Genomic DNA, 21,903 nt, shown 5'->3' on the forward strand with positions numbered 1-21,903 from the left:
GTCCTGGCTTACCTACAGTCTTCCAAGTTTTCTCACTCAGAGACATCAGCTTGCTGGTCTTATGGAAATATTGTTTTCCAGCACAAAATACAGCCACCCTGGTCTCTGATAGGCTTGATATGCTCATTATTTCTCCAACCTGCTCTTGGGGGAATCTCCACAGAGCTGGCTTTTATAAGATTCTTCAGATGTCTTATAAGCAGTATTTACATTCATGTATAGTGGTATTCCTCAGGTTGTCCTTCCACGTGACTTATGCTCAATGCTCTTCATTTTCTTGATATAGATATATTTGGTCATACCAAATTTTTCACAGCTTCCCTCAAGTGTCTTTTTCACTATCATCATCATGGGCTACCAAATCCAGCATTCATTTTGCAACCTTCAAATATTTTTCCTCAGGGTGGAAATTTCTCATGCTTGATCACAACCCAAAGATAGTTTGGTCCATCTTTTAGGGTTTCATAGCCAGAGCTACACACAATGCAGAGTAGAGAGCCAGGAATGTATGTTCCCTTTTCCTCCAAGCCAATGACCCACATACATCTTAGCAAAACCTATTATCACACTTTTAAAGATTCCATATCATCTGATATTCTAGGATAGCTTATTGCCCTTAAAACACATTAATAGCAATGACCCCTCAGAACTTCCCCCAGAACACCTCATTTTTAATAGCTAACATTTATTGAGCACCTGTGTGCCAGACCATATCCTACATGCTCTACATGTATTATCTTATATAAGACTCACAATTACTCTTTGAACTAAATGCTATCATTATCCTTTTATTATTCCCACTTTACAAATGAGGAAACTGAGTGAGTTACCTAAGGTCGTGTGGCCTGTGAAGAACAGAGGCAGGATTCAGGCACAGGCAGTCAAGCTCCAGAGCGTGTGTGGTTCATCCTCCCAGCTGAACCACCTCCCTCCAGCGCACTGTAGACTATAAATTGGCAGAATATACCCACATCTCCAACTGCCCATTTCACAGATGAACACACTGAGTCCCCAAGGATAATGACATGCCAAAGAAGTTAAAGGCAAATTTTCATTTCACCTTAGAGTTCGGCAAATGATTTGGCACCAAGAAGCAACCTGAAAGTATCTGTGGATCCCATGGTGGCCTCTGGTGATAAATAAATGCACATCTGATGATCTCCATGTACACCGCTCCTGGTTCCTCACACGTGGTTTTGATTATATTAATTAGACAACCATCTGGAAACCACTCTCTTCACTTGAAGCCAAGACATCTGCATGAGTGCATTCAACCAATCCATTCATTCTATGTATATTTGTTAGACACCTACTATGTATCAGGCACTTTTCTAGGAGCTTGGGATACAGCAACGACTAAATGCACAAAGACTTTGTTCTTATTGAACCTATATTAGTGGGGTAACAATCAATAACAGATTAGCTAATAGTATAAAATATGTCAAGTTGTAATCATCACTAAGAAGTAAAGTAAAGCGTGGTAATGAGAGAGAGAGAGACGGGGGGAGGGGGTATTTCAGAAAAAAATAGTCAGGGCAAGTTTTTTTGTTAAGGTGAAATTTGGGCAGAGGCCTGAAGGAAGTGAGAGAATTGAACATGCAGGTATCTGAGGGAAGAGTGACGAAGCTTAGAGGACAGAGTACAAGAGCTCCGAGAAAGGAGTGGGCTTGGTGTGTTCAAAGAATAGCAGGGAGACCAGTTTAGCTAGACTGGAGTGGGCCAGGGGAAGAGAGATGGGAGCTGAAATCAGAAAGGTAGCAGGAGCCAGGTTTTAGATGACGTGTAGGCCCTCATAAGGATTTTGGATTCCACTCAGAAAGTGAGATGGCAAGCCTTCAAGATTTAGAGTAGAGGCGTGGTATTATCTAATTGCAGTTTTTAGAAGATTACTATGGACGCTAGGGTTGGCAGGGGGGCAAGGATAGAAGCAGTGAAGCCAGTTAGGAGGCTGTTAGAGTTGTCCAGGCAAGATACGGTGGTGGCTTAGATTAGGGTAGGAGCAGTGGGGTGAGAAGTGGCCAGATTCTAGATACAACTTGGAGGTAACGCTGAAAGGACCTGTAGATAGATTGAGGTTGCAGCATGAAAGAGAGTTAAAGATGATTCCGAGTTTTGAAGTCTCAGCCACTGGAAGAAAGGAGCTGCTATTTACTGAGGGAGGAAGACTAAGGGCTGAATAGGAATGGGGAGTACAGAGTTTGCATGTGCTTAGTTGATTTAAGTTGGAAGTTTGATATGCACGTTATACACCTTAGTAGAGTAGGAAGTTGGGGTTCAGGGGAGAGGTAAAGGGCTGGAAATATAACTTCAGGAGTCATCAGTATGTGAATGGTATTTAAAACCATGGGTCTAGATGAAATTATCTAGGAAGTGACTATAGCTAGAAAAAAATGTTTAAGAACTGATCCTGATATAAATTGATACAGCCACTACAGAGAACAGTATGGAAGTTCCTTAAAAAATTAAAAATAGTATTACCATATGACCCAGCAATCCCACTACTGGGCATATATATATACCCTGAGAAAACCATAATTCAAAAAGAGACATGTACCACAATGTTCATTGCAGCTCTATTTACAATAGCCGGGACATGGAAGCAACTTAAATGTCCATCAACAGATGAATGGATAAAGAAGATGTGGCACATATATACAATGGAATATTACTCAGCCATAAAAAGGAACGAAACTGAGTTATTTGTAATGAGGTGGATGGACTTAGAGTCTGTCATACAGAGTGAAGTAAGTCAGAAAGAGAAAAACAAATACTGTATGCTAATACATATATATGGAATCTTAAAAAAAAATGGTTCTCATGAACTAGGGGCAGGACAGGAATAAAGATGCAGATGTAGAGAATGGACCTGAGGACATGGAGAGGGGGAAGGGTAAGCTGGGACGAAGTGAGAGAGTAGCATTGGCATATATACACTAACAAATGTAAAATAAATAGCTAGTGGGAAGCAGCTGCATAGCACAGGGAGATCAGCTCAGTGCTTTGTGACCACCTAGAGGGACATGTCCCTCTAGGGACAAATTTTTAGAAAGGTATAACCTTCCAAGACTGAACCAGGAAGAAATAGAAAATATGAACAGACCAATCACAAGTAATGAAATTGAAACTGTGATTAAAAATCTTCCAACAAACAAAAGCCCAGGACCAGATGGCTTCACAGGTGAATTCTATCAAACATTTAGAGAAGAGCTAACCCCCATCCTTCTCAAACTCTTCCAAAAATTGCAGAGGAAGGAACACTCTCAAACTCATTCTATGAGGCCACCATCACCCTGATACCAAAACCAGACAAAGATACTACAAAAAAAGAAAATTACAGACCAATATCACTGATGAATATAGATGCAAAAAACCTCCATAAAATACTAGCAAACAGAATCCAATAACACATTAAAAGGATCAAACACCATGATCAAGTGGGATTCATCCCAGGATTGCAAGGATTCTTCAATATACGCAAATCAATTAATGTGATACACCATATTAACAAATTGAAGAAGAAAAACCATATGATCATCTCAATAGATGCAGAAAAAGCTTTTGACAAAATTCAACACCCATTTATGATAAAAAAAACTCTCCAGAAAATGGGCATAGAGAGAACCTACCTCAACGTAATAAAGGCCATATATGACAAACCCACAGCAAACATCATTCTCAATGGTGAAAAACTGAAAGCATTTCCTCTAAGATCAGGAACAAGACAAGGATGTCCACTCTCCCCACTATTATTCAACATAGTTTTGGAAGTCCTAGCCGCGGCAATCAGAGAAGAAAAAGAAAGAAAAGGAATACAAATTGGAAAAGAAGAAGTAAAACTGTCACTGTTTGCAGATGACATGATACTATACATAGAGAATCCTAAAGATGCCACCAGAAAACTACTAGAGCTAATTAATGAATTTGGTAACGTTGCAGGATACAAAATTAATGCACAGAAATCTCTTGCATTCCTATACACTAATGATGAAAAGTCTGAAAGAGGAATTAAGGAAACACTCCCATTTACCATTGCAACAAAAAGAATAAAATACCTAGGAATAAATCTACCTAGGGAGACAAAAAACTTGTATGCAGAAAACTATAAGACACTGATGAAAGACATTAAAGATGATACCAACAGATGGAGAGATATACCATGTTCTTGGATTGGAAGAATCAATATTGTGAAATGACTATACTACAAAAAGCAATCTACAGATTCAATGCTATCCCTATCAAATTACCAATGGCATTTTTTACAGAACTGGAACAAAAAATCTTAAAATTCATATGGAGACACAAAAGACCGTGAATAGCCAAAGCAGTCTTGAGGGAAAAAACAGAGCTGGAGGAATCAGACTCCCTGGCTTCAGACCATACTACAAAGCTACAGTAATCAAGAAAATATGGTACTGGCACAAAAACAGAAACATAGATCAATGGAACAAGATAGAAAACCCAGAGACAAACCCACGCACCTATGGTCAACTTATCTATGACAAAGGAGGCAAGGATATACAATGGAGAAAAGACAGCCTCTTCAATAAGTGGTGCTGGGAAAACTGGACAGCTACATGTAAAAGAATGAAATTAGAACACTCCCTAACACCATAAACAAAAATAAACTCAAAATGGATTAAAGACCTAAATGTAAGACCGGACACTATAAAACTCTTAGAGGAAAACATAGGAAGAACACTCTTTGACATAAATCACAGCAAGATCTTTTTTGATCCACCTCCTAGAGTAATGGAAATAAAAACAAAATTAAACAAATGGGACCTACTGAAACTTAAAAGCTTTTGCACAGCAAAGGAGACTACAAACAAGACGAAAAGACAACCCTCAGAATGGGAGAAAATATTTACAAACGAATCAATGGACAAAGGATTAATCTCCAAAATATATAAACAGCTCATGCAGCTCAATATTAAAAAAATAAACAACCCAATCCAAAAATGGGCAGAAGACCTAAATAGACCTTTCTCCAAAGGAGACATACAGACTGCCAACAAACACATGAAAGAATGCTCAACATCACTAATTATTAGAGAAATGCAAATCAAAACTACAATGAGGTATCACCTCACACCAGTTAGAATGGGCATCATCAGAAAATCTACAAACAACAAATGCTGGAGAGCGTGTGGGGGAAAGGGAACCCTCTTGCTCTGTTGGTGGGAATGTAAATTGATACAGCCACTATGGAGAACAGTATGGAGGTTCCTTAAAAAACTAAAAATTGAATTACCATATGACCCAGCAATCCCACTACTGGACATATACCCAGAGAAAACCATAATTCAAGAAGACACATGCACCCCAAAGTTCATTGCAGCACTATTTACAATAGCCAGATCATGGAAGCAGCCTAAATGCTCATCGACAGACAAATGGATAAATAAGATGTGGTACATATATATAATGGAATATTACTCAGCCATAGAAAGGAATGAAATTGGGTCATTTGTAGAGATGTGGATGAATCTAGAGACTGTCATACAGAGTGAATTAAGTCAGAAAGAGAAAAACAAATATTGTATATTAATGCATATATGTGGAAACTAGAAAAATGGTACAGATGGACCAGTTTGCAGGGCAGAAATAGAGACACTGATGTAGAGAACAAACATATGGACACCAAGGGGGGAAAGTGGTGGTGGTGGTGGTGGTGTGATGAATTGGGAGATTGGGATTGACATGTATACACTAATATGTATAAAATAGATAACTAATAAGAACCTGCTGTATAGCACAGGGAACTGCACTGTACAGTAGAAACTAACACAACATTGTAAAACAACTCTACCCCAATTTAAAAAAATATATATCTACAGTGTCGTTCCATGTATATAAAGTTCCAAAACATGGAAAAATTAAAACAACATTACTTAGGTCTATAAACATAAGCGGCAAACCATTAAGAAAAGAAAAAAAAAAGATATACACAAAATTCCAGAAGGTGGTTTAGCTCCAGGGCAGGGAAGGGAGACTGCATATGGGAAGGCAGCGTTCTTATCCTTAAATTGAGTGGAGTACACAGGTGTTCGCTGTACTCTTATTCCAGAAATATTCTTGTTGTGCCTGCTGACTAATTAATTAAAACAATTTAAAGATCAGAAAGAACAGAGAATCAAGGGGAGATGAAGGAATGTGAGCCAGCCCACAATGAGGGCAGAAGCCCCTCCCCTCCCATCAGCATTTAGAACATGCAGAGCTCAGACAAGTGGGCTTGTTAAGGCTGAAGTCTGATCAGTTCTGTCTGAGTGTCTGCTGGAATGGGGAGAGTCCCACATTTGAGATGAGAAGGGATTGAGGACAGAGGTAGGATGGGAAAAGAGCCAAGGGGTTGAGATGTTTTTCCTTGAGGAACTAGGGGTGAAAATAAGAATAAGAATTGCTCCCCATATGGAGCACCAGGGCCAGTACCAGGCACTGGTGTTTTCCATGGATTTCATCAAAGCCTCCTAGAAGTTTGTACAGGGAGAGTTACTAGTTCCATCCCACCAAAGAGAAGGCATAGGCTTAACTAAGTTAAGCTACATGCTCAGGTCACACAGTGAGTCCGTGGGAAAGGCAGGTACTTGCAATAATGCATAAAGCCCTCCAGGTCTCGGCTGCCTCACCCCTCCAACCTCAGCTCATGCCACGCTGGCCATCCGTCCATCTCTCCCCTTCGCTGGGTCTTTCCTGCGTGGAACTTTGCACATCCTGTCCTTTCTTCCAGAAACCCACCTTCCCACATCTTTCCTTTGCAGGGTCCTTCCCACCTTCAGGTCTCAGCTTCAGTGCTCCCGCTCAGAGGCCCTCCTGGACCATCCACTCCAGGTGGCCCCTCTTACTCTCCTTCCCTGGACTCTGCACTTGGCCTCCTTGCACTTCACCTGTTCACATCTATCTGTCGCTTTGCTTATTTATCGTCACTCCAATGCACTAGAACATAAGCTTCTTGAGGGTAGGGGTGACGTGCCTCTTGTTTACCATAGTATCCCCAGTGCCTAGCCCTAGGCCTGGCATGTAGCAGGTGCTTAATAAATGTCTGATGAATGAATAAAAAGCTGGACCAGGGTGGTGAGAGGAGGCTGAGAGAGGAGACATGGAGACGGATTCAAACTTATGTCCCTGCTCAGAGAGGGCTCCATCCATCCTCTGTGCCCAGGAGGGCATTTGGGAAGCCCCCTCTGCCTTCAGACTGGTATCTGGGCAGTCCTGGGTGTCCACAAAGGGAGGAGGGAAGACCTTCCAGATGGTCCTGTTACTGGCAGCCTGGGTCCAGCTCTTGCCCAGTGGGGACGCCCCTTCCTCTGTCTGTTTCTAATGAGATCTTTCCCGATTGTGGAATTAGGTTCTTGGCATTGGGCTCTTGGCATCCACTGTTCCAGAAAGATACTCTGAAATTGGAGGATATTCAGAGATGAAATATCTGAAACAATGCAGGAACAGGGGAAATGGATTAATTATAACATGAAAAGACCCACATTCTGGGCTTTGCCAAGCTAAGTGGAATAGGTTCATTACATGCAAGACCTTAAGGGGGTGAAGGCCTACAAGGGAGGCACTGCCGGTGACATGAGAGAGTGTGATTATGTGAAACGGAATCAAAGGAATCCCTGGGGATTTCAGGCTCAGTAGCAGGAACCCTTTCCTCCCAGTGAAAGCTCTGCAGTTGGGCAGCATTTTTCTAATGAAAGGAGTGGGCTGCCACCCTAACAGCATACGCCTATCTTAAGCCAAGCCCAGGAGCCTCTACAAGCATGATGGCCGAGCGTTAGAGGGGAAGAGGCCACCTGATGCCATGTGGAGTGATGGCTGCGTGCACAGGCTCTGTGGTCAGAGACTGGATTCCAGTCCCAGTGTCCTGGCTGGTGGAAAGAGCACTGGATGAGGAGTCAGGAAGCCCAGCTTTGAGTCCCAGCTCAGTGTCCTCCAGCTGTGTGACATTTGACAGCTCACAGTCCTTCTAGGGACCTCGGGCTCTTCGTCATTTAAAAGAGGAGGGAGGGCCTCATGACCCTAAGGGCTCTCCTAGGCCTGACACCTGAGATATGTAAATTCTCCTGTCTTACAGCTACTCATGTATGTCTAGATTTCTCTCCCTCATTAGAGTCATTTTACACACAAAGCCAAGGGAAATTGGAATCTGGAAGAGGTTTCTGTGAAACTGAAGTCACTGTCAGAAGAATACCCCCAACACAATGAGCAGGGATTCCCTCAGGGGTACCTCATCAGGGGCCCTGTGGTCGGGCAGAAAGAGAAAGCTGGAAGGACCGGGGGAGGTGGCCCCCTCTGCCTCTGTGACCCCAGTTCTGCACTGAGATCCACAGCCAGACAGAAGCCTGGCCCAGTGGAGTGACCAAGTGACCATGGTACCTTCCTCCCAGGCTTGGACTCAGCCCAGTAATATAGAAGGAGTGGGGATGCACAAGGGCAGGAGGTTTTGCAAACACCTCAGAATGGGGTTCCAGCTGGATGTGAGGACTGCAGCTGGAGCCCTGCTCCCAGGATCTAAATCAGGCCATGAAGGCTCCTGGACTCCCAGGCACTGGGCTGCTTGCGGAACCAGGGAAATTCCTCTGAAATGAGCCATCCACCCGCCCCCATGCTCACTGAGTTTCCTGGAAGAGAGGAAGCCCCAGAGCAAATGGAGGGGGCTGTGTTTTGAAATAAGTGGGGAAGCCTGCAGAGAGGGATGAGGCTGTCTGTCAGCTAGAAGCCTGCAGGTTCTGGGCTCCTGTTGAAGAGACAGGAAGGACTGGAGGAAATGTCTTTCCAAAGAAGCAAGGCAAGCTCGGAGGCCCCAGTCATGGGCTGGCCATACCCAGCAGGGGAAGGTTACCCCACCCCACCCTCCATGCTCCAGAGATGATAATATAAAAATGACATGTATTAACGGGCACCAGTTGTGAGCTAGATGCTGGGATACAGCAGGGCACAAAACAGACAAAAAGCCCTGCCCTCATGAGGCGTATATTCTAATGGGTGACAAACAATAAACAATAAAAATACATAGTATGTTAGAAGGTGATAAATACAGAGAAGGGATATAAAGGAGGGAAGGGAGATGAGGAGTGCTGGCGTGGGTGACAGAGAAGGGATATAAAGGAGGGAAGGGAGATGAGGAGTGCTGGCGTGGGTGAGGGGAGACAGTCTGTGATTTCAGACAGCTTAGCCAAAGACCTCACTGAGGAGGTGACACTTGAGTAAAGACATAAAGGAGGCTAGGGAGTGCGCCCTGTGGAAACCTGAGGAGAAGCATTCCAGTAAAAAGAAGCAGCAAGTACAAAGGCCCTGGGGCAGGAGTAACTTGATACATTCAAGGCATAGCAAAGAGGCCAGTTTGGCTCAAGCAGAGTGACTGACATGTGTGGAGACAGGTTAGGGGAAGGTCAGGTCATGTAGGGGCTGGAAGACTAGTACAAGGGCTGTGGCTTTGGGGGAGTCCCTGAGTCTTGTGAGTAGAGGAGGAACATGATCTGCCAAGTTTTAACAGCATTACTCTTGCTGCTGTGTTAAGAATAGACCAAAGGGGGGCTTCCCTGGTGGCGCAGTGGTTGAGAATCTGCCTGCCAATGCAGGGGACACGGGTTCGAGCCCTGGTCTGGGAAGATCCCACATGCCACAGAGCAACTAGGCCCGTGAGCCACAACTACTGAGCCTGCGCGTCTGGAGCCTGTGCTCCGCAACAAGAGAGGCTGCGACAGTGAGAGCCCGCGCACCGCGATGAAGAGTGGCTCCCGCTCGCCGCAACTAGAAGAAGCCCTCGCACAGAAACGAAGACCCAACACACCCAAAAATAAATAAATAACTAAATTTAAAAAAAAAAAAAAAAGAATAGACCAAAGGGGAACTAGGAAGCCCAGTTATTATTATTACCATCATCGCCATCAACAACCACCACCACAAGAGTAACACCAGTTACTGGACCTGTGTCAGGCCCAGTACCACCCATTTTATTTTCATTACCTAGTTAAAATCTCACAACAACCCTGTACCAAGAGAAGGCCTTAATTTTCCCATTTTACATCTGAGGAGACAGGCTCAGCCAAAGTCAGAAAGTCACACAGACACATGCCCTCCCCAGTCTGGTCCCGCTCACCTGTCCAGCCCTGTCTCTCAGAGCCCCACTTCTTACCTACCCCCGTCTCCAGCCCCATAGAGCTGCTCCCAGTTTCCCCAACTCCACACACCCTTCCAGGCCTCTGAGCCTCTTGCCTATGCTCTTCCAGCTGCCTAGAACTTTCTCTTTTTTTTTTTATAAATGTATTTATTTTTGGCTGTGTTGGGTCTTTGTTGCTGAGCACAGGCTTTCTCTAGTTGCGGCGAGCAGGGGCTATTCTTTGTTGTGGTGCGCGGGCTTCTCATTGCGGTGGCTTCTCTTGCTGCAGAGCATGGGATCTAGGAGCATGGGCTTCAGTAGTTGTGGCACGCGGGCTCAGTAGTTGTGGCTCTCAGGCTCTAGAGTGCAGGCTCAGTAGTTGTGGCGCACAGGCTTAGTTGCTCCACAGCATGTATATGGGATCTTCCCGGACCAGGGCTCGAACCCATGTCCCCTGCATTGGCAGGCAGATTCTTAACCACTGCACCACCGGAACTCTCTTTTCCCACTCCTAACAGCCACGCAAATTCCACCTCATGCTCTGAGAGACATCTGCAGCCCCACCTCCCTGATTGCCTCCAGCACAGAGGTCATGCCCTCCTCCCCAGAAATACCAGGTGTTGCAAAAATCCTGCAGCTGGCCTCCCAGGCACCATGTGAGCTCAAGGCCAGGGACCAGCGCGCCTTCGCCTCCATTTCCCCAGCAATCAGTCCTGCAACGAAGCAGGCCTCAGTTTCAAACCCTGCAGACATTGTATTGGGTTATCCTAGGATATTTCGAATTTATCTAGGGAAGTTTTATTCTAAATCACATTTCCTTCATGCATGTTAGCTTACATGCTCGTACCCTGACCTTGGGTAGATACTGGCAGAATCTTGGGCTGATGGGTGCATCACGCTTTAGGAGAATGACGCTCCCTCAGAAGAGGAGGCGCACGATGTGTGCTTTAGAATCAGCGGGACCCGAGTTCAAATCCTGCTCTGCCTCTCACCAGCTGTGTATCCGTGAGCACATCATTTAATCTGGGCCTTGCTATTGTCATCTGCAAACTGTGGCAAACAGTATCTTCCTGTATGGGTTGTGTGAGAGCTGGAAGCAGTGCAATGCAATGCCTGGCCCTAGGCGTGCCCTCTGGAGATGAATGAATGCCTCCTTGCCACCCCATCCCTAATCCAGGTCTGTCCTCAGAAGCGTCCTGCACATTAATACTTGGCCACTGTGCTCTTGGGGGGCCTCATACTCTTTGGGACTTTCACAGTAATTAACTGGGAATCCCCCTTCTGGCCGTAGGTCGAGCTCTGAGGTGCAGCCTATGGCTTCCCCAGCCCTGGTCCCTCATCTCAGAGCCCCTACCAGGCATGGCCCCCAAGTCTGTCCCCACTGCCTGAGCACACCTACATATTCACCCCTTCCCTCCCCACCAACTGTCCTGACTCTGTTCCTGCAAGGCCTTCCTGCCTGATCAGCCGAGCCAGTCACACTTCCAGCAGACCCTGGGAAATTAAAAAGGGGGGGCAGGAATCCTTTGGGAAGTAAGAAGGAGGAGAGACTCCACAGCAACAAAACAGGTCAGAACAACGTTTGATGCCAGAAACTAGACAAATACCCAGCTCCTGGTCTTTTGAGGTATTACAACACATCAGATCAGGGAGGACTTGAAAGTCCAACCCCCTCACTTTACAAATGTGAGACCCAGAGAGGATAAGGGACAAGCTCAAAGTCACACAGCAAGTGACGGGGTGTAAGGAGTCTGATCAGGGCTGTGGACTTGCCTGTAGCCACGTTCTTCCTAATGCACCAGGCTCCCCCTTGTCAGCGGCTGGGTTTGCACTGGACTAGCTGACAGAGCAAAGTGTCTTGTTGAAGGCCCTCTGTTCTGTTTCCCTCAATAGATCCCAAAACCTTTTTGGCACTTTAATCCCCAAAAGCATGATGCCTGACATTTGTTTCTTCAATGGCCTCCAAGGGGGCCGAGTCCATCGATTAAGACCACATTCACGGTCTCCTGAGGTTGCTGCTTGACCTTCCTCTACTGTCACTGTGTCAGTAGTTGCAAAGTGCTCAAAACCTACACGGCACGATACATTTAGGGTAAGGGAGCTGGGATATATTTAGCCCCAACCTTCTGAGGTCAGCACCATAGCATCACAGAACTGTAGGGCCCACATGGGGATGACATAGCTCAGAGACTCCTAGCCGCCACCCCTGGGAGTCCCATTCAGTAGGGGCGACGGTGGGAGGGGGGACTGGGGATCTGTATTATTAACAAACTCCTTCAGGGATCCAGATTCCCTGCCACACTGGGAACTACTGAACTACAGCCCTTCACTCCGTGGGGAATCCGTCCCTCCACACCCTTACATTAGAGCATTCATTCAGGGACAGGGAGCTCACTACCTCACAAGTTAGAAAGGTTCTTGCAGTAAGAGCACAGGCTACGCCGAGCTGACATGAGCCTTCCAGGTCCTAGCTGGCCTTCCGTGGTGACACAAGTCAAATGTCTCTTCTCCCTCAGGGACAATAATCAGGCTCTATCTGAGCACACCCTTCAGACCCTGCTTCCCCCCAACCCAGGTGGCTGTCCTTGGGTTGAAGGCTCCCAGTGTCCACCTGCCCTGACTAGCGAGAGATTCTCCTTGTCCAGCACACGGAGCTCCAGGTGTGGGTTGCTGCACCTCCTCTTGCCCCCCGGTCCCCCTCACACTCATCTTGCGATGCAGGAGTGTCTAGCTGCTCATCCACACCTACAATGTGCCAGACACAGAATCAAAGCTGGAACTGCTGGACAGGACCTTAGCACTCGCCTAGCTCAACCCTCTCATTTTACCAGACTCAGAGAGGGGGAGTGACCTGGCCTGGGTCACCCAGCGAGTTTAGCCCATAGTGGCTCAATTTGTCCATCCAGAAATTCCCCAGTGCACCTCACAGAAGGCAGGGGTGCTAACCACATCATAGCTGAGCAGAAGACTCCTTGGGGCCTCAGAACTGCTGCAGGGCCGATCTCCAGAAGTTGACAATCCCCTCCCCCAGCATCCTTGGCCCTGGCTCCCGACCAGAGTGGGGCTGCTCTCCCCTGACATCTAGGAAGCCCTGGGGCCCTCAGTGCCTGCCACCTGCTCACAGAGTGTTGGGGGCACAGGGGCGGACAGCCCACATCCCTCCTCCCCACCAGGTTATTTATAAAGTGTTCTGGGATGAGTCAGGCACACAGCTGCCCAGCACCGGCAGAGACCGTTCCCTCAGAAATGCTATAAACGAACCTGGGCTCTAGAATCCCACGCCGACCCTTAATAGCGCCTCACAGGAACGTCGAGGCAGGAAGCTGGGACCAGCAGCGGTCTGTGGGGCTGTCGTGATGCCCCCATTAGTGGTCTGAGCCTCGAGCAGGAACATGAGCCCTGGCAGGCTAGTCTTGTGGGGACAGATGGAGGAACCCCAGGCAGGGGAAGAAGGGCCTTGGGCAGACACCCTCTCTGCACAGATCACATGCCCCTTTCCAGCCAGTGAGCCCCCCTGCACGTTCCCAAACCAGACTGACAGACAGACAAACCCAAGAAGACTGCTCCCACCCCCGTGCCCCCCAGGCACTGGCTCTCCCACCTCCATTCCTGTGTGTAAGGCTCTCCACCTCCGCCAACAGACCAGCTATTTTTAACTCTGGAAAGGGAGCCGGAACCTCCAACACCCTCCTTGCTTCCTGCTCCTGGCAGCACTCTAATTACTTCCTCAGCGGGGTGCTGCCTGCCATGGGTACCCTGGCCGGGGCACCATAAATAATTGCCCCTCCCTTACACCCAGCTCCCCACAAGGCCGACCCAGGTGCCCACGCAGGGAGCGTGACCAGCCAGGGCCTGACCCCCGAGCAGATGCACGTCCTTTTATGAGCCTGAGCTGAGGGCACAGGGGGTCTTTGGAACCCACCCTCTTCTCTGCAGCCTCGGCCACAGTCCTGGAGGGGCCACTTGTGTGTCTGGCACACTCCGAGGGAGTAGGGATGGCAACAGATGAATAAGCGCTGTCCACCCTCGAGGGAGGCAAACACTTAAACAACTTATTATGCAAGAGAGAGGAATGAAATAAGTGCTAAATTAAGATACAAGCTGTGCCCAGGGCCTTCAGGCCCTCAATCCTCCTTCCCTACTTTATTTTTCTATTATAAAGCAATTCACATTCCTTTTTGAAAAAAAAAAATTGTAAATGCAGATAACAAAAGGAAATTTATAATACATTCATTATCCAGCCACCCAAGGACACAGCCTTGTGCACACCTGAGGGCCAGACTTTTTTTAAACAGGACAAGGTCAGACCTCAGATCTGAGGGTTCCAGGGACCCTCAGTCTGGCTCCAAGACAGTCACTGGAACAATCAAAATTTACAAGAAATGACAGAAAGATTTCAAAGCAAGATAATACAGAGAGTAGTACATGTTTATGTAAAAAAGAAAATTCAAAAACTACATAAATGCCTTGAAAACTTTTGGAAGGATACAAACCAAAGGGTTAACACTGGTCAGCCACAGGGACAGGAGTAGGATAGGGGGTGGGGAACAGATTAAAAAACTTTTTTCTTCTAGAAATTTCTTTATTTGAATTGTTATAATAATCACGTTTTTATTAAAATTTTTTTTATAATTTTAACTCCTTGAAACCTTTATAAAATTGCTCAATAAATAATTTCCAAATGTTCTATAGTGTTGTATCATCTCTGCACTTAGAATAACATAATCTTAACACCAAAGGGAGGTGCAACTGCTGTGGAAAACAGTCTGGCAGTTTCTCAAAAGTTAAACATAGAGTTACCATGTGACCCAGCAATTCCACTCCTAGGTATGTGCTCAGAATAATTTAGAACAGGTATTCAAGCAAATACTTGTTCACGAATGTTCATAACAGTATAATCCCCAACAGCCAAAATGTGGAAACAACCCAAACGTCATTAATGGACAAACTGGTCTACCAGTACAATGGAATATTATTCAGCCATAAAAGGGATTAAGTACTGATTCACTCGACGACTTTATGTTGTAATGTTAAAACATTATGTTAAGTGAAAGGAGCCAGACATAAAAAGGTCACATATTGTATGATTCTTTTTGTATGAAATAACTAGGACAGGCAAATCCACAGAGAGGGAGAGCAGATTTGTGGTTGCCAGGGGATGTGGAGAGGAAGGGGATGGGAAGTGATTACTGAAGGTACAGGGGTGCTTCCAGGGTGATGAAAAAGTTGTGAAACAGAAAAGTGGCAGCTGCACAACACTAAATGCACTAAATGCCACTGAACTGTGTGCTTTGAATTGGTTGATCGTGTTATGAATTTCTCCTCGATTAAAAAAAAAAGACCAGGCTTCCCTGGTGGCGCAGTGGTTGAGAGTCCGCCTGCCGATGCAGGGGACACAGGTTCGTGCCCCGGTCCGGGAGGATCCCACACGCCGTGGCCGTGGCTCATGGGCCCAGCCGCTCCGCGGCATGTGGGATCTTCCCAGACCGGGGCACGAACCTGTGTCCCATGCATCGGCAGGCGGACTCTCAACCACTGCGCCACCAGGGAAGCCCCTTACTTTTCTTTTTAGCCAAGCATCTGCTGGGGTTACCAAAGCTTCTGGGGTCCGGGGAACTAAGACTCAGTCCGGGTCTGTCTCTCCTGCAGCTGAGGAAAGCCCCTTGTTACCATAGATTCCAGTAACTACCATAGATTCAGGTCCAAGAAGTGCTGGTCCAGGCACCTTTTTTAAAAAAATAAATTTATTTATTTTATTTGTTTATTTTTGGCTGCATTGGGTCTTCATTGCTGAGCACGGGCTTTCTCTAGTTGTAGTGAGCGGGAGCCACTCTTCATTGCAGTGCGTGGGCTTCTCATTGCGGTGGCTTCTCTTGTTGTGGAGCACGGGCTCTAGGCATGCGGGCTCAGTAGTTGTGGCTCGCGGGCTCTAGAGCGCAGGCTCAGTAGTAGTGGTGCACGGGCTTAGTTGCTCCGCGGCATGTGGGATCTTCCCAGACCAGAGCTCGAACCCGTGTCCCCTGCATTGGCAGGTGGATTCTTAACCACTGCACCACCAGGGAAGCCCTCCAGGCACCACTGCACTGATGTTTCTGGGCCCCAGCTACTCCTGCCTGCCCTGCACTGCCCACCTCGGAGCTGCTGTGTGGTATTTCCTTTTTTCCCTTGAGAACCAAATAGTTCCAACACAGCTGCTGGGCTCTTTATAAGGATTCAGGTAGTCCAATTTCTAATAATTAAGGTCCAGTTACACCCGTATCATGTTTTACAGTGTACAAGGCATTTTCCCAGATATTACCCCACTTGGTTCTTACCAAAATCCAGTGAGGCAAGGATCACCATTTCCTATATTATAGATGTAGCTTATAGATATACAAATACAGATCACCCAGGTAATAGTCTTTGCTCTGAAGTCTACTTTGTCTGATATTAACATAGCCATTCCAGCTTTCTTTTCACTAGTGTCAGCATGGTATATCTTTCCCCATCCTTTTCCATTGCACATATTTATGTCTTTATATTTAAAGTGTGTTTCTTGGAAACAATCAGCAAAGTGAAAATGCAACCCATGGGGTAGGAGAAAATATTTGTAAACCATATATCTGATAAGAGGTGAATTTCCAAAATATATGATAATCTCTACATTTAATGTGATTATGGATATGGTTAGGCTTCAGTCTACCATCTTGCTTTGTTTTCTATTTTTTATTCCCTTTTTCCACCTTCTTTTGGATTGGATATTTTTGATGATTCTGTTTTATCTCCTTCACTAGCTGACTAACTCTAACCTTCTACTATCTGAGTGGTTGCTTTATCGTTTATAAGATACATCTTGACCTTATCACAGTCTAACTTCAAGTGATATCATACCACTGCACATGGAGTATAAGAACCTTACAACAGTATATTTCCATCTCTGCCCTCCTGGCCTCCTTCCCCTCCCCTGTGCCATGACATAGCAACTCTCACAAGGAAGTAAACAGAGAATCACTGAGCTCTCTGGGGGTCACTGAACTTTGTGGCCTGATGTCAAGCGTCTTGAAAACCATTGTTTCATGTATTTGGTCTGTTTGTTTTTTTGTTTCAGGTGGAAGGGTAAATCCAATCCCTGTTACTCCATCTTACATGGAAGCAAACTCCTCAGTATATTTATGAGGACACAAGGACTCAGGGCTAAGCCCCTTGCCCAAGGCAAGGTAGCCACTAAGTGGCCAGGTGGGACTCCAGCCAGATCTCTAGACACCAGGCCTGGTGTTCTCATCCCTGCTTCACTGCTTCTGCAGGAACCACCCTGAGAAAGCAGAAAGAGTTAACGGCAGAAGACAGCAGACTTTGCCACCACTGCAAAAAAGCTGCTCACAGCATTGTCATCAGCTTTAGAAGCCAGAGTGATGATTATTTTGCAGAAAGTTACCCATTAAATAGCAACTTTCAGCATCTTTCAAGCCTCACCTTAAATGCTCGCTCTGCATCTTCAGAAGCCTCTGTGGCACAGTTTTTGTGTGTTTACTGTCTGTCTGCCAAGGATGCTGGGAGAAGTTCCCCACAATATGATGTGTCTGATTGAGCTGTCTCCCTCACTACCCTTCCCTAAGTATTTTCTGATTGAATCCAACAACCTAACTGGTGGAATTACAGCAACTCTGGTATGTGCCTGCGTGCATGTGTGAATGCATGCATGTGTGTGTGTGTGTGTGTGTGTGTGTGTTGATTTTGAGGCAAGAAGCGGGGGGGTCCCCTCTTTTTATCACACTACTTGACTTGCTTTAGGTCCAGGGACCTATTTAGCTTAAAGGTGAGGGACTGAGAGAGAAGAAACTTTCCTTAAAATCACTTGGGGCACCTAGCTTAGACAAGACTCTGCCCAGACTCTGATGGGAGAGAAGAAGCCAGAAGAGCCTTCACTCCTCCCCACCCTCTGTCCTGCGGCAGAGAGGAGCTGGGGGCTCAGTTCTTTGCCAAGCCTCCTCCCCACGCCCCCAGCCGACCCCAGAAACGCTTTGTTTAAGAAACGAGTCTGGGGGCTTCCCTGGTGGCGCAGTGGTTGAGAGTCTGCCTGCCGATGCAGGGGATATGGGTTCGTGCCCCGGTCCGGGAAGATCCCACATGCCGCGGAGCTGCTAGGCCCATGAGCCATGGCCGCTGAGCCTGTGCGTCTGGAGCCTGTGCTCCGCAACGGGAGAGGCCAAAACAGTGAGAGGCCCGCGTACCGCAAAAAAAAAAGAAAGAAAAAAAAAGAAACGAGTCTGAAAGCAGCAGCACTGACTTCCATTCCCACCGGCTGCTGGTCACATATCCATTTCATTCGAGGCACTGCCATCCCACAGCGGTGGGACCCGGACGAGTGGTTAACATGGCCAAGACTCAGGTTCCTCACCTGTAAACTGAGCCTGAGAATATCCACCTCCCAGGGCTGGTTGTTAAATAAAAACACGATGTGTCTGGCACAGACTGGGAACTGGGCTTTCTTTCCACTCTCCTCATATCCCGTCTGCTTTGTTCTAAGTGTTCCTGTACTACCCTTAGAAGTCTGTGTCGAGACTGGTGGTCTGTTGCTCACAATGAAAACCCATGAAAGGAAAACCAGTGAACAGCACCCACCCTGCACGGTCTAGATCAGAGGTTCTCACGCTTCACTGCACACTAGAATCCCCTGGGGAGCTTCTAAAAACCCCAAGAGCAGGCTGCACCCCAAATCAATTAAATCAGAATCTCTGAGGATGGGGACCAGACATCAGGATGTTGTAAAGCTCGCAGGGGTTTCCAACGTACAGCCAGGGTTGAGAATGCATGGTCTTGTCCGAGAGACAAGAATGCTCTCGATGTCCTGCTCTCCCATCCTTTGCCTGCGATCCGAGCACATCTCAGGGGCTCCCTGAGGTGCAGTGACCAGGAGTGCAGGACGGGGACTAGGGGAGGGTGAGTGAGACAACATTTAAGGAGGCTCTCACTCTTAGGTCCCCGCAAGAGTGGGGTGACCCCCTCTCGCATTTCGTCCCCTAGACACCACACCATTAGGGAGGCACCACCCTCCACTTGCAAGATCCAGAGAACGAGGCCTCCTTACTCACTTCCTGCAGCCTAGCCCCACCCCGGCCACCCCAGCCTACACCTCCCCACCCCCCAGTTGAAGGCTCCAAAGGAAAAGTAATCCAAGGGCCCCGTCCTGCCTCCCCAACTCAGGAAAGCATCTCTCTTTGAACAAATCGCCAAATCCTCCTCCTTCCCTGCCCAGGGCCATGGTTCCAGCCCCCTGGCCAGAGCCCAGCAACTGTCAGGCCACCTGGCCGAGAAGGTGAAGGGGAGACAAGGTGGCCCTTACCTGCCAGCCAGCCACTGTCCCTCTCCCTAGAGTAGGCCCCCTGCCCAGCTGACAGTTCAAAGATTCAGGGAAATGACGAGGCTTGGCAAAAGCCAGCATGACCTTTCTTCCAGGTGCAGGGGCAGGGGCAGGGGCAGGAAGGCTGGGGAAGACACTTCTCACGCCCTTAGCCTGGTGAGGGCCTCAGCTGTGCCGAGAAGGGGTAGAGGTGTTCAGACTAAAACTCCATCAGGTGGCTGGAAGCTGGAGTGGGGTCCCCAGCTGTGCCCTGGAAAACATGATTTGTCTGGTCCCACTGCCCTATAAGCCCCAGCCTCCTCTTCCTTTTGGTTCTCAAATTTGAGCGACCCCAACAATTACCTGGAAACTTCCCTCCAGCTTCTGCTGCAATAGGTCCACATTTTGAACCTGCACCCTTAGGTGATTCTGATCCAGGTGTCCAAACTTTAAGCACCACTTCCATGAGTCTTTGTGCCGTCAGCTCAGCATCTGATCTCCCACTCATCTCCCTGCCCCCCAGCACACACTGTAAATCCTCTCCCGGGAAAGGATCTGATGAAATCACTCACCCTGAGGAGTAGGATACAGAGAAGACTTGGAGGGGGACACGCGCTCCCAGGAGATCAAGACGCATTGCCCTCCTCTGTGAAGCCTGCACTAACCCTCCTGTCGAAATTAGATTCTACAGGAGCCAGGCAGGGAAGTGGTGCGAGAAGAGGACAAAAAGGCACAGCACCGTAGGGAGTGGCGGGGGCGCCAGCACACTGGCGCGAGCATGCCCATCTGGGAGGGTGCAGAGGGGGGCAGCCGCTTCCCAGCCCACCAGCTGTAGGTATGCAAACCATGGTTGCCAGATCTTCTGATTTGTTGAAAGAAGCCAGAAATCAGATTTTTACGGACGGTTTTCCAATTTTTAAACTATGGGGGTGGAAGCTAGCACGTCTGAGGGTCAAATCTGATAGAAGTGGGCCAGCCGTTTGCAGCCTGGTCTAGACAGTGAGCTCCTTGGGTTGAGAGACCTTGTGTTCACCCCTGTGCCCTCAGTGCTAGCTCACTGCCCAGCATACCTAGGGGGTTCCCAGCAAATGCTGTTACAGGAGCAAATAAGTGAAGGCAAGATGGGACAGGCAGGTCAAAAGGGGCTTCCTGCCCCATCACACCTAAGGTCAGCCGTGCTGGCCAGCAGGGGTGGGGCCTGTCTGAGAGCCCCTTCCCGGCTCCCTGGCAGAGGAAGCCTGGGCTGATGTCTAATTCACTCACACCTGGTAATTCACTCACATCCAGCATCCCTGGATGTTCCATGAGCATCCCCTGTGGTGCAGACCTCTCTCGGGTCTCCAGTTTTATCCACTCCCCCGCTAAAGCCCCCCAGCCTCTCACGCCTCCTGCAAGGACCTGGACCCAGCTTGTCCCCAGCTTGTCTCCACTTCAGGCCACTCCTCAGAAATCTTTGCCCAGGAGTTCCAGCCCCCAGCCCAGGCCCAGCTCCTCTGAGAGCAATGGCAAGAGCGGACAAAGCCTCACAGCTGCCCCTGGGAGAAGCAAGAGGGAGAAAAAGCCCAGCCTGCGGGTCCCTGGAAGTATCCACATGTCCTGGACACCCCCTGACAGGGGAGGCATGTCTGAGGGCTCTGCCCATCTCAGCAGATGAAATCAGAATGTCAGGAGTGACGTGCCAGAAGGGAGGAGCTCTGCCCATCAGGAAGAGGGGCTGACGGGCTGCCTAAAACTGATCAGAAAAAGGAAAATAGAAGAGAAGGTATTGCAAGAACTATGTGAGATACAGGGTATACGGTGCCACTTCATAGGAAGTTCAAGAAGAGTTACTAAGTGATGTGAGGACAAGCTGCATTGATGAAGCAGCAGGTGGGGAGTAAGGCAGGGTGGGGTACTGATGGCGAGGGGACGAGGAAGCCTTCTGAAGTGATGGAAATGTTCTGTATCTTGCTCTGGATGGTACTTACACAGGTGTATACATACAGAAAAACACATAACCTACATAGTACATTTAAAGATTTGTGGACTTTGGACTTCCCTGGTGGCGCAGTTAAGAATTAACGGTTAAGAATCCGCCTACCAATGCAGGGGACACGGGTTTGAGCCCTGGTCCGGGAAGATCCCACATGCCGCGAAGCAACTAAGCTCGTGCGCCACAACTACTGAGCCTGCACTCTAGAGCCCACGCGCTCCAACTACTGAAGCCTGCGCGCCTGGAGCCCGTGCTCCGCAACAAGAGAGGCCACCGCAAAATGAAAAACTTGCGCACTGCAACGAAGACCCAACACAGCTAAAAACATTAAAAAAAAATATAGGGCTTCCCTGGTGGCGCAGTGGTTGAGAGTCAGCCTGCCCATGCAGGGGACGCGGGTTTGTGCCCCGGTCCGGGAGGACCCCACATGCTGCGGCGTGGGCCGTGGCCGCTGGGCCTGCGCATCCGGAGTCTGTGCTCCACGGCGGGAGAGGCCACAGCAGCTGGAGGCCCGCA

This window comes from Leucopleurus acutus (genome assembly GCF_964270905.1).
Source record: "Leucopleurus acutus genome assembly, chromosome: 14".
Classification (NCBI taxonomy): domain Eukaryota; kingdom Metazoa; phylum Chordata; class Mammalia; order Artiodactyla; family Delphinidae; genus Leucopleurus; species Leucopleurus acutus.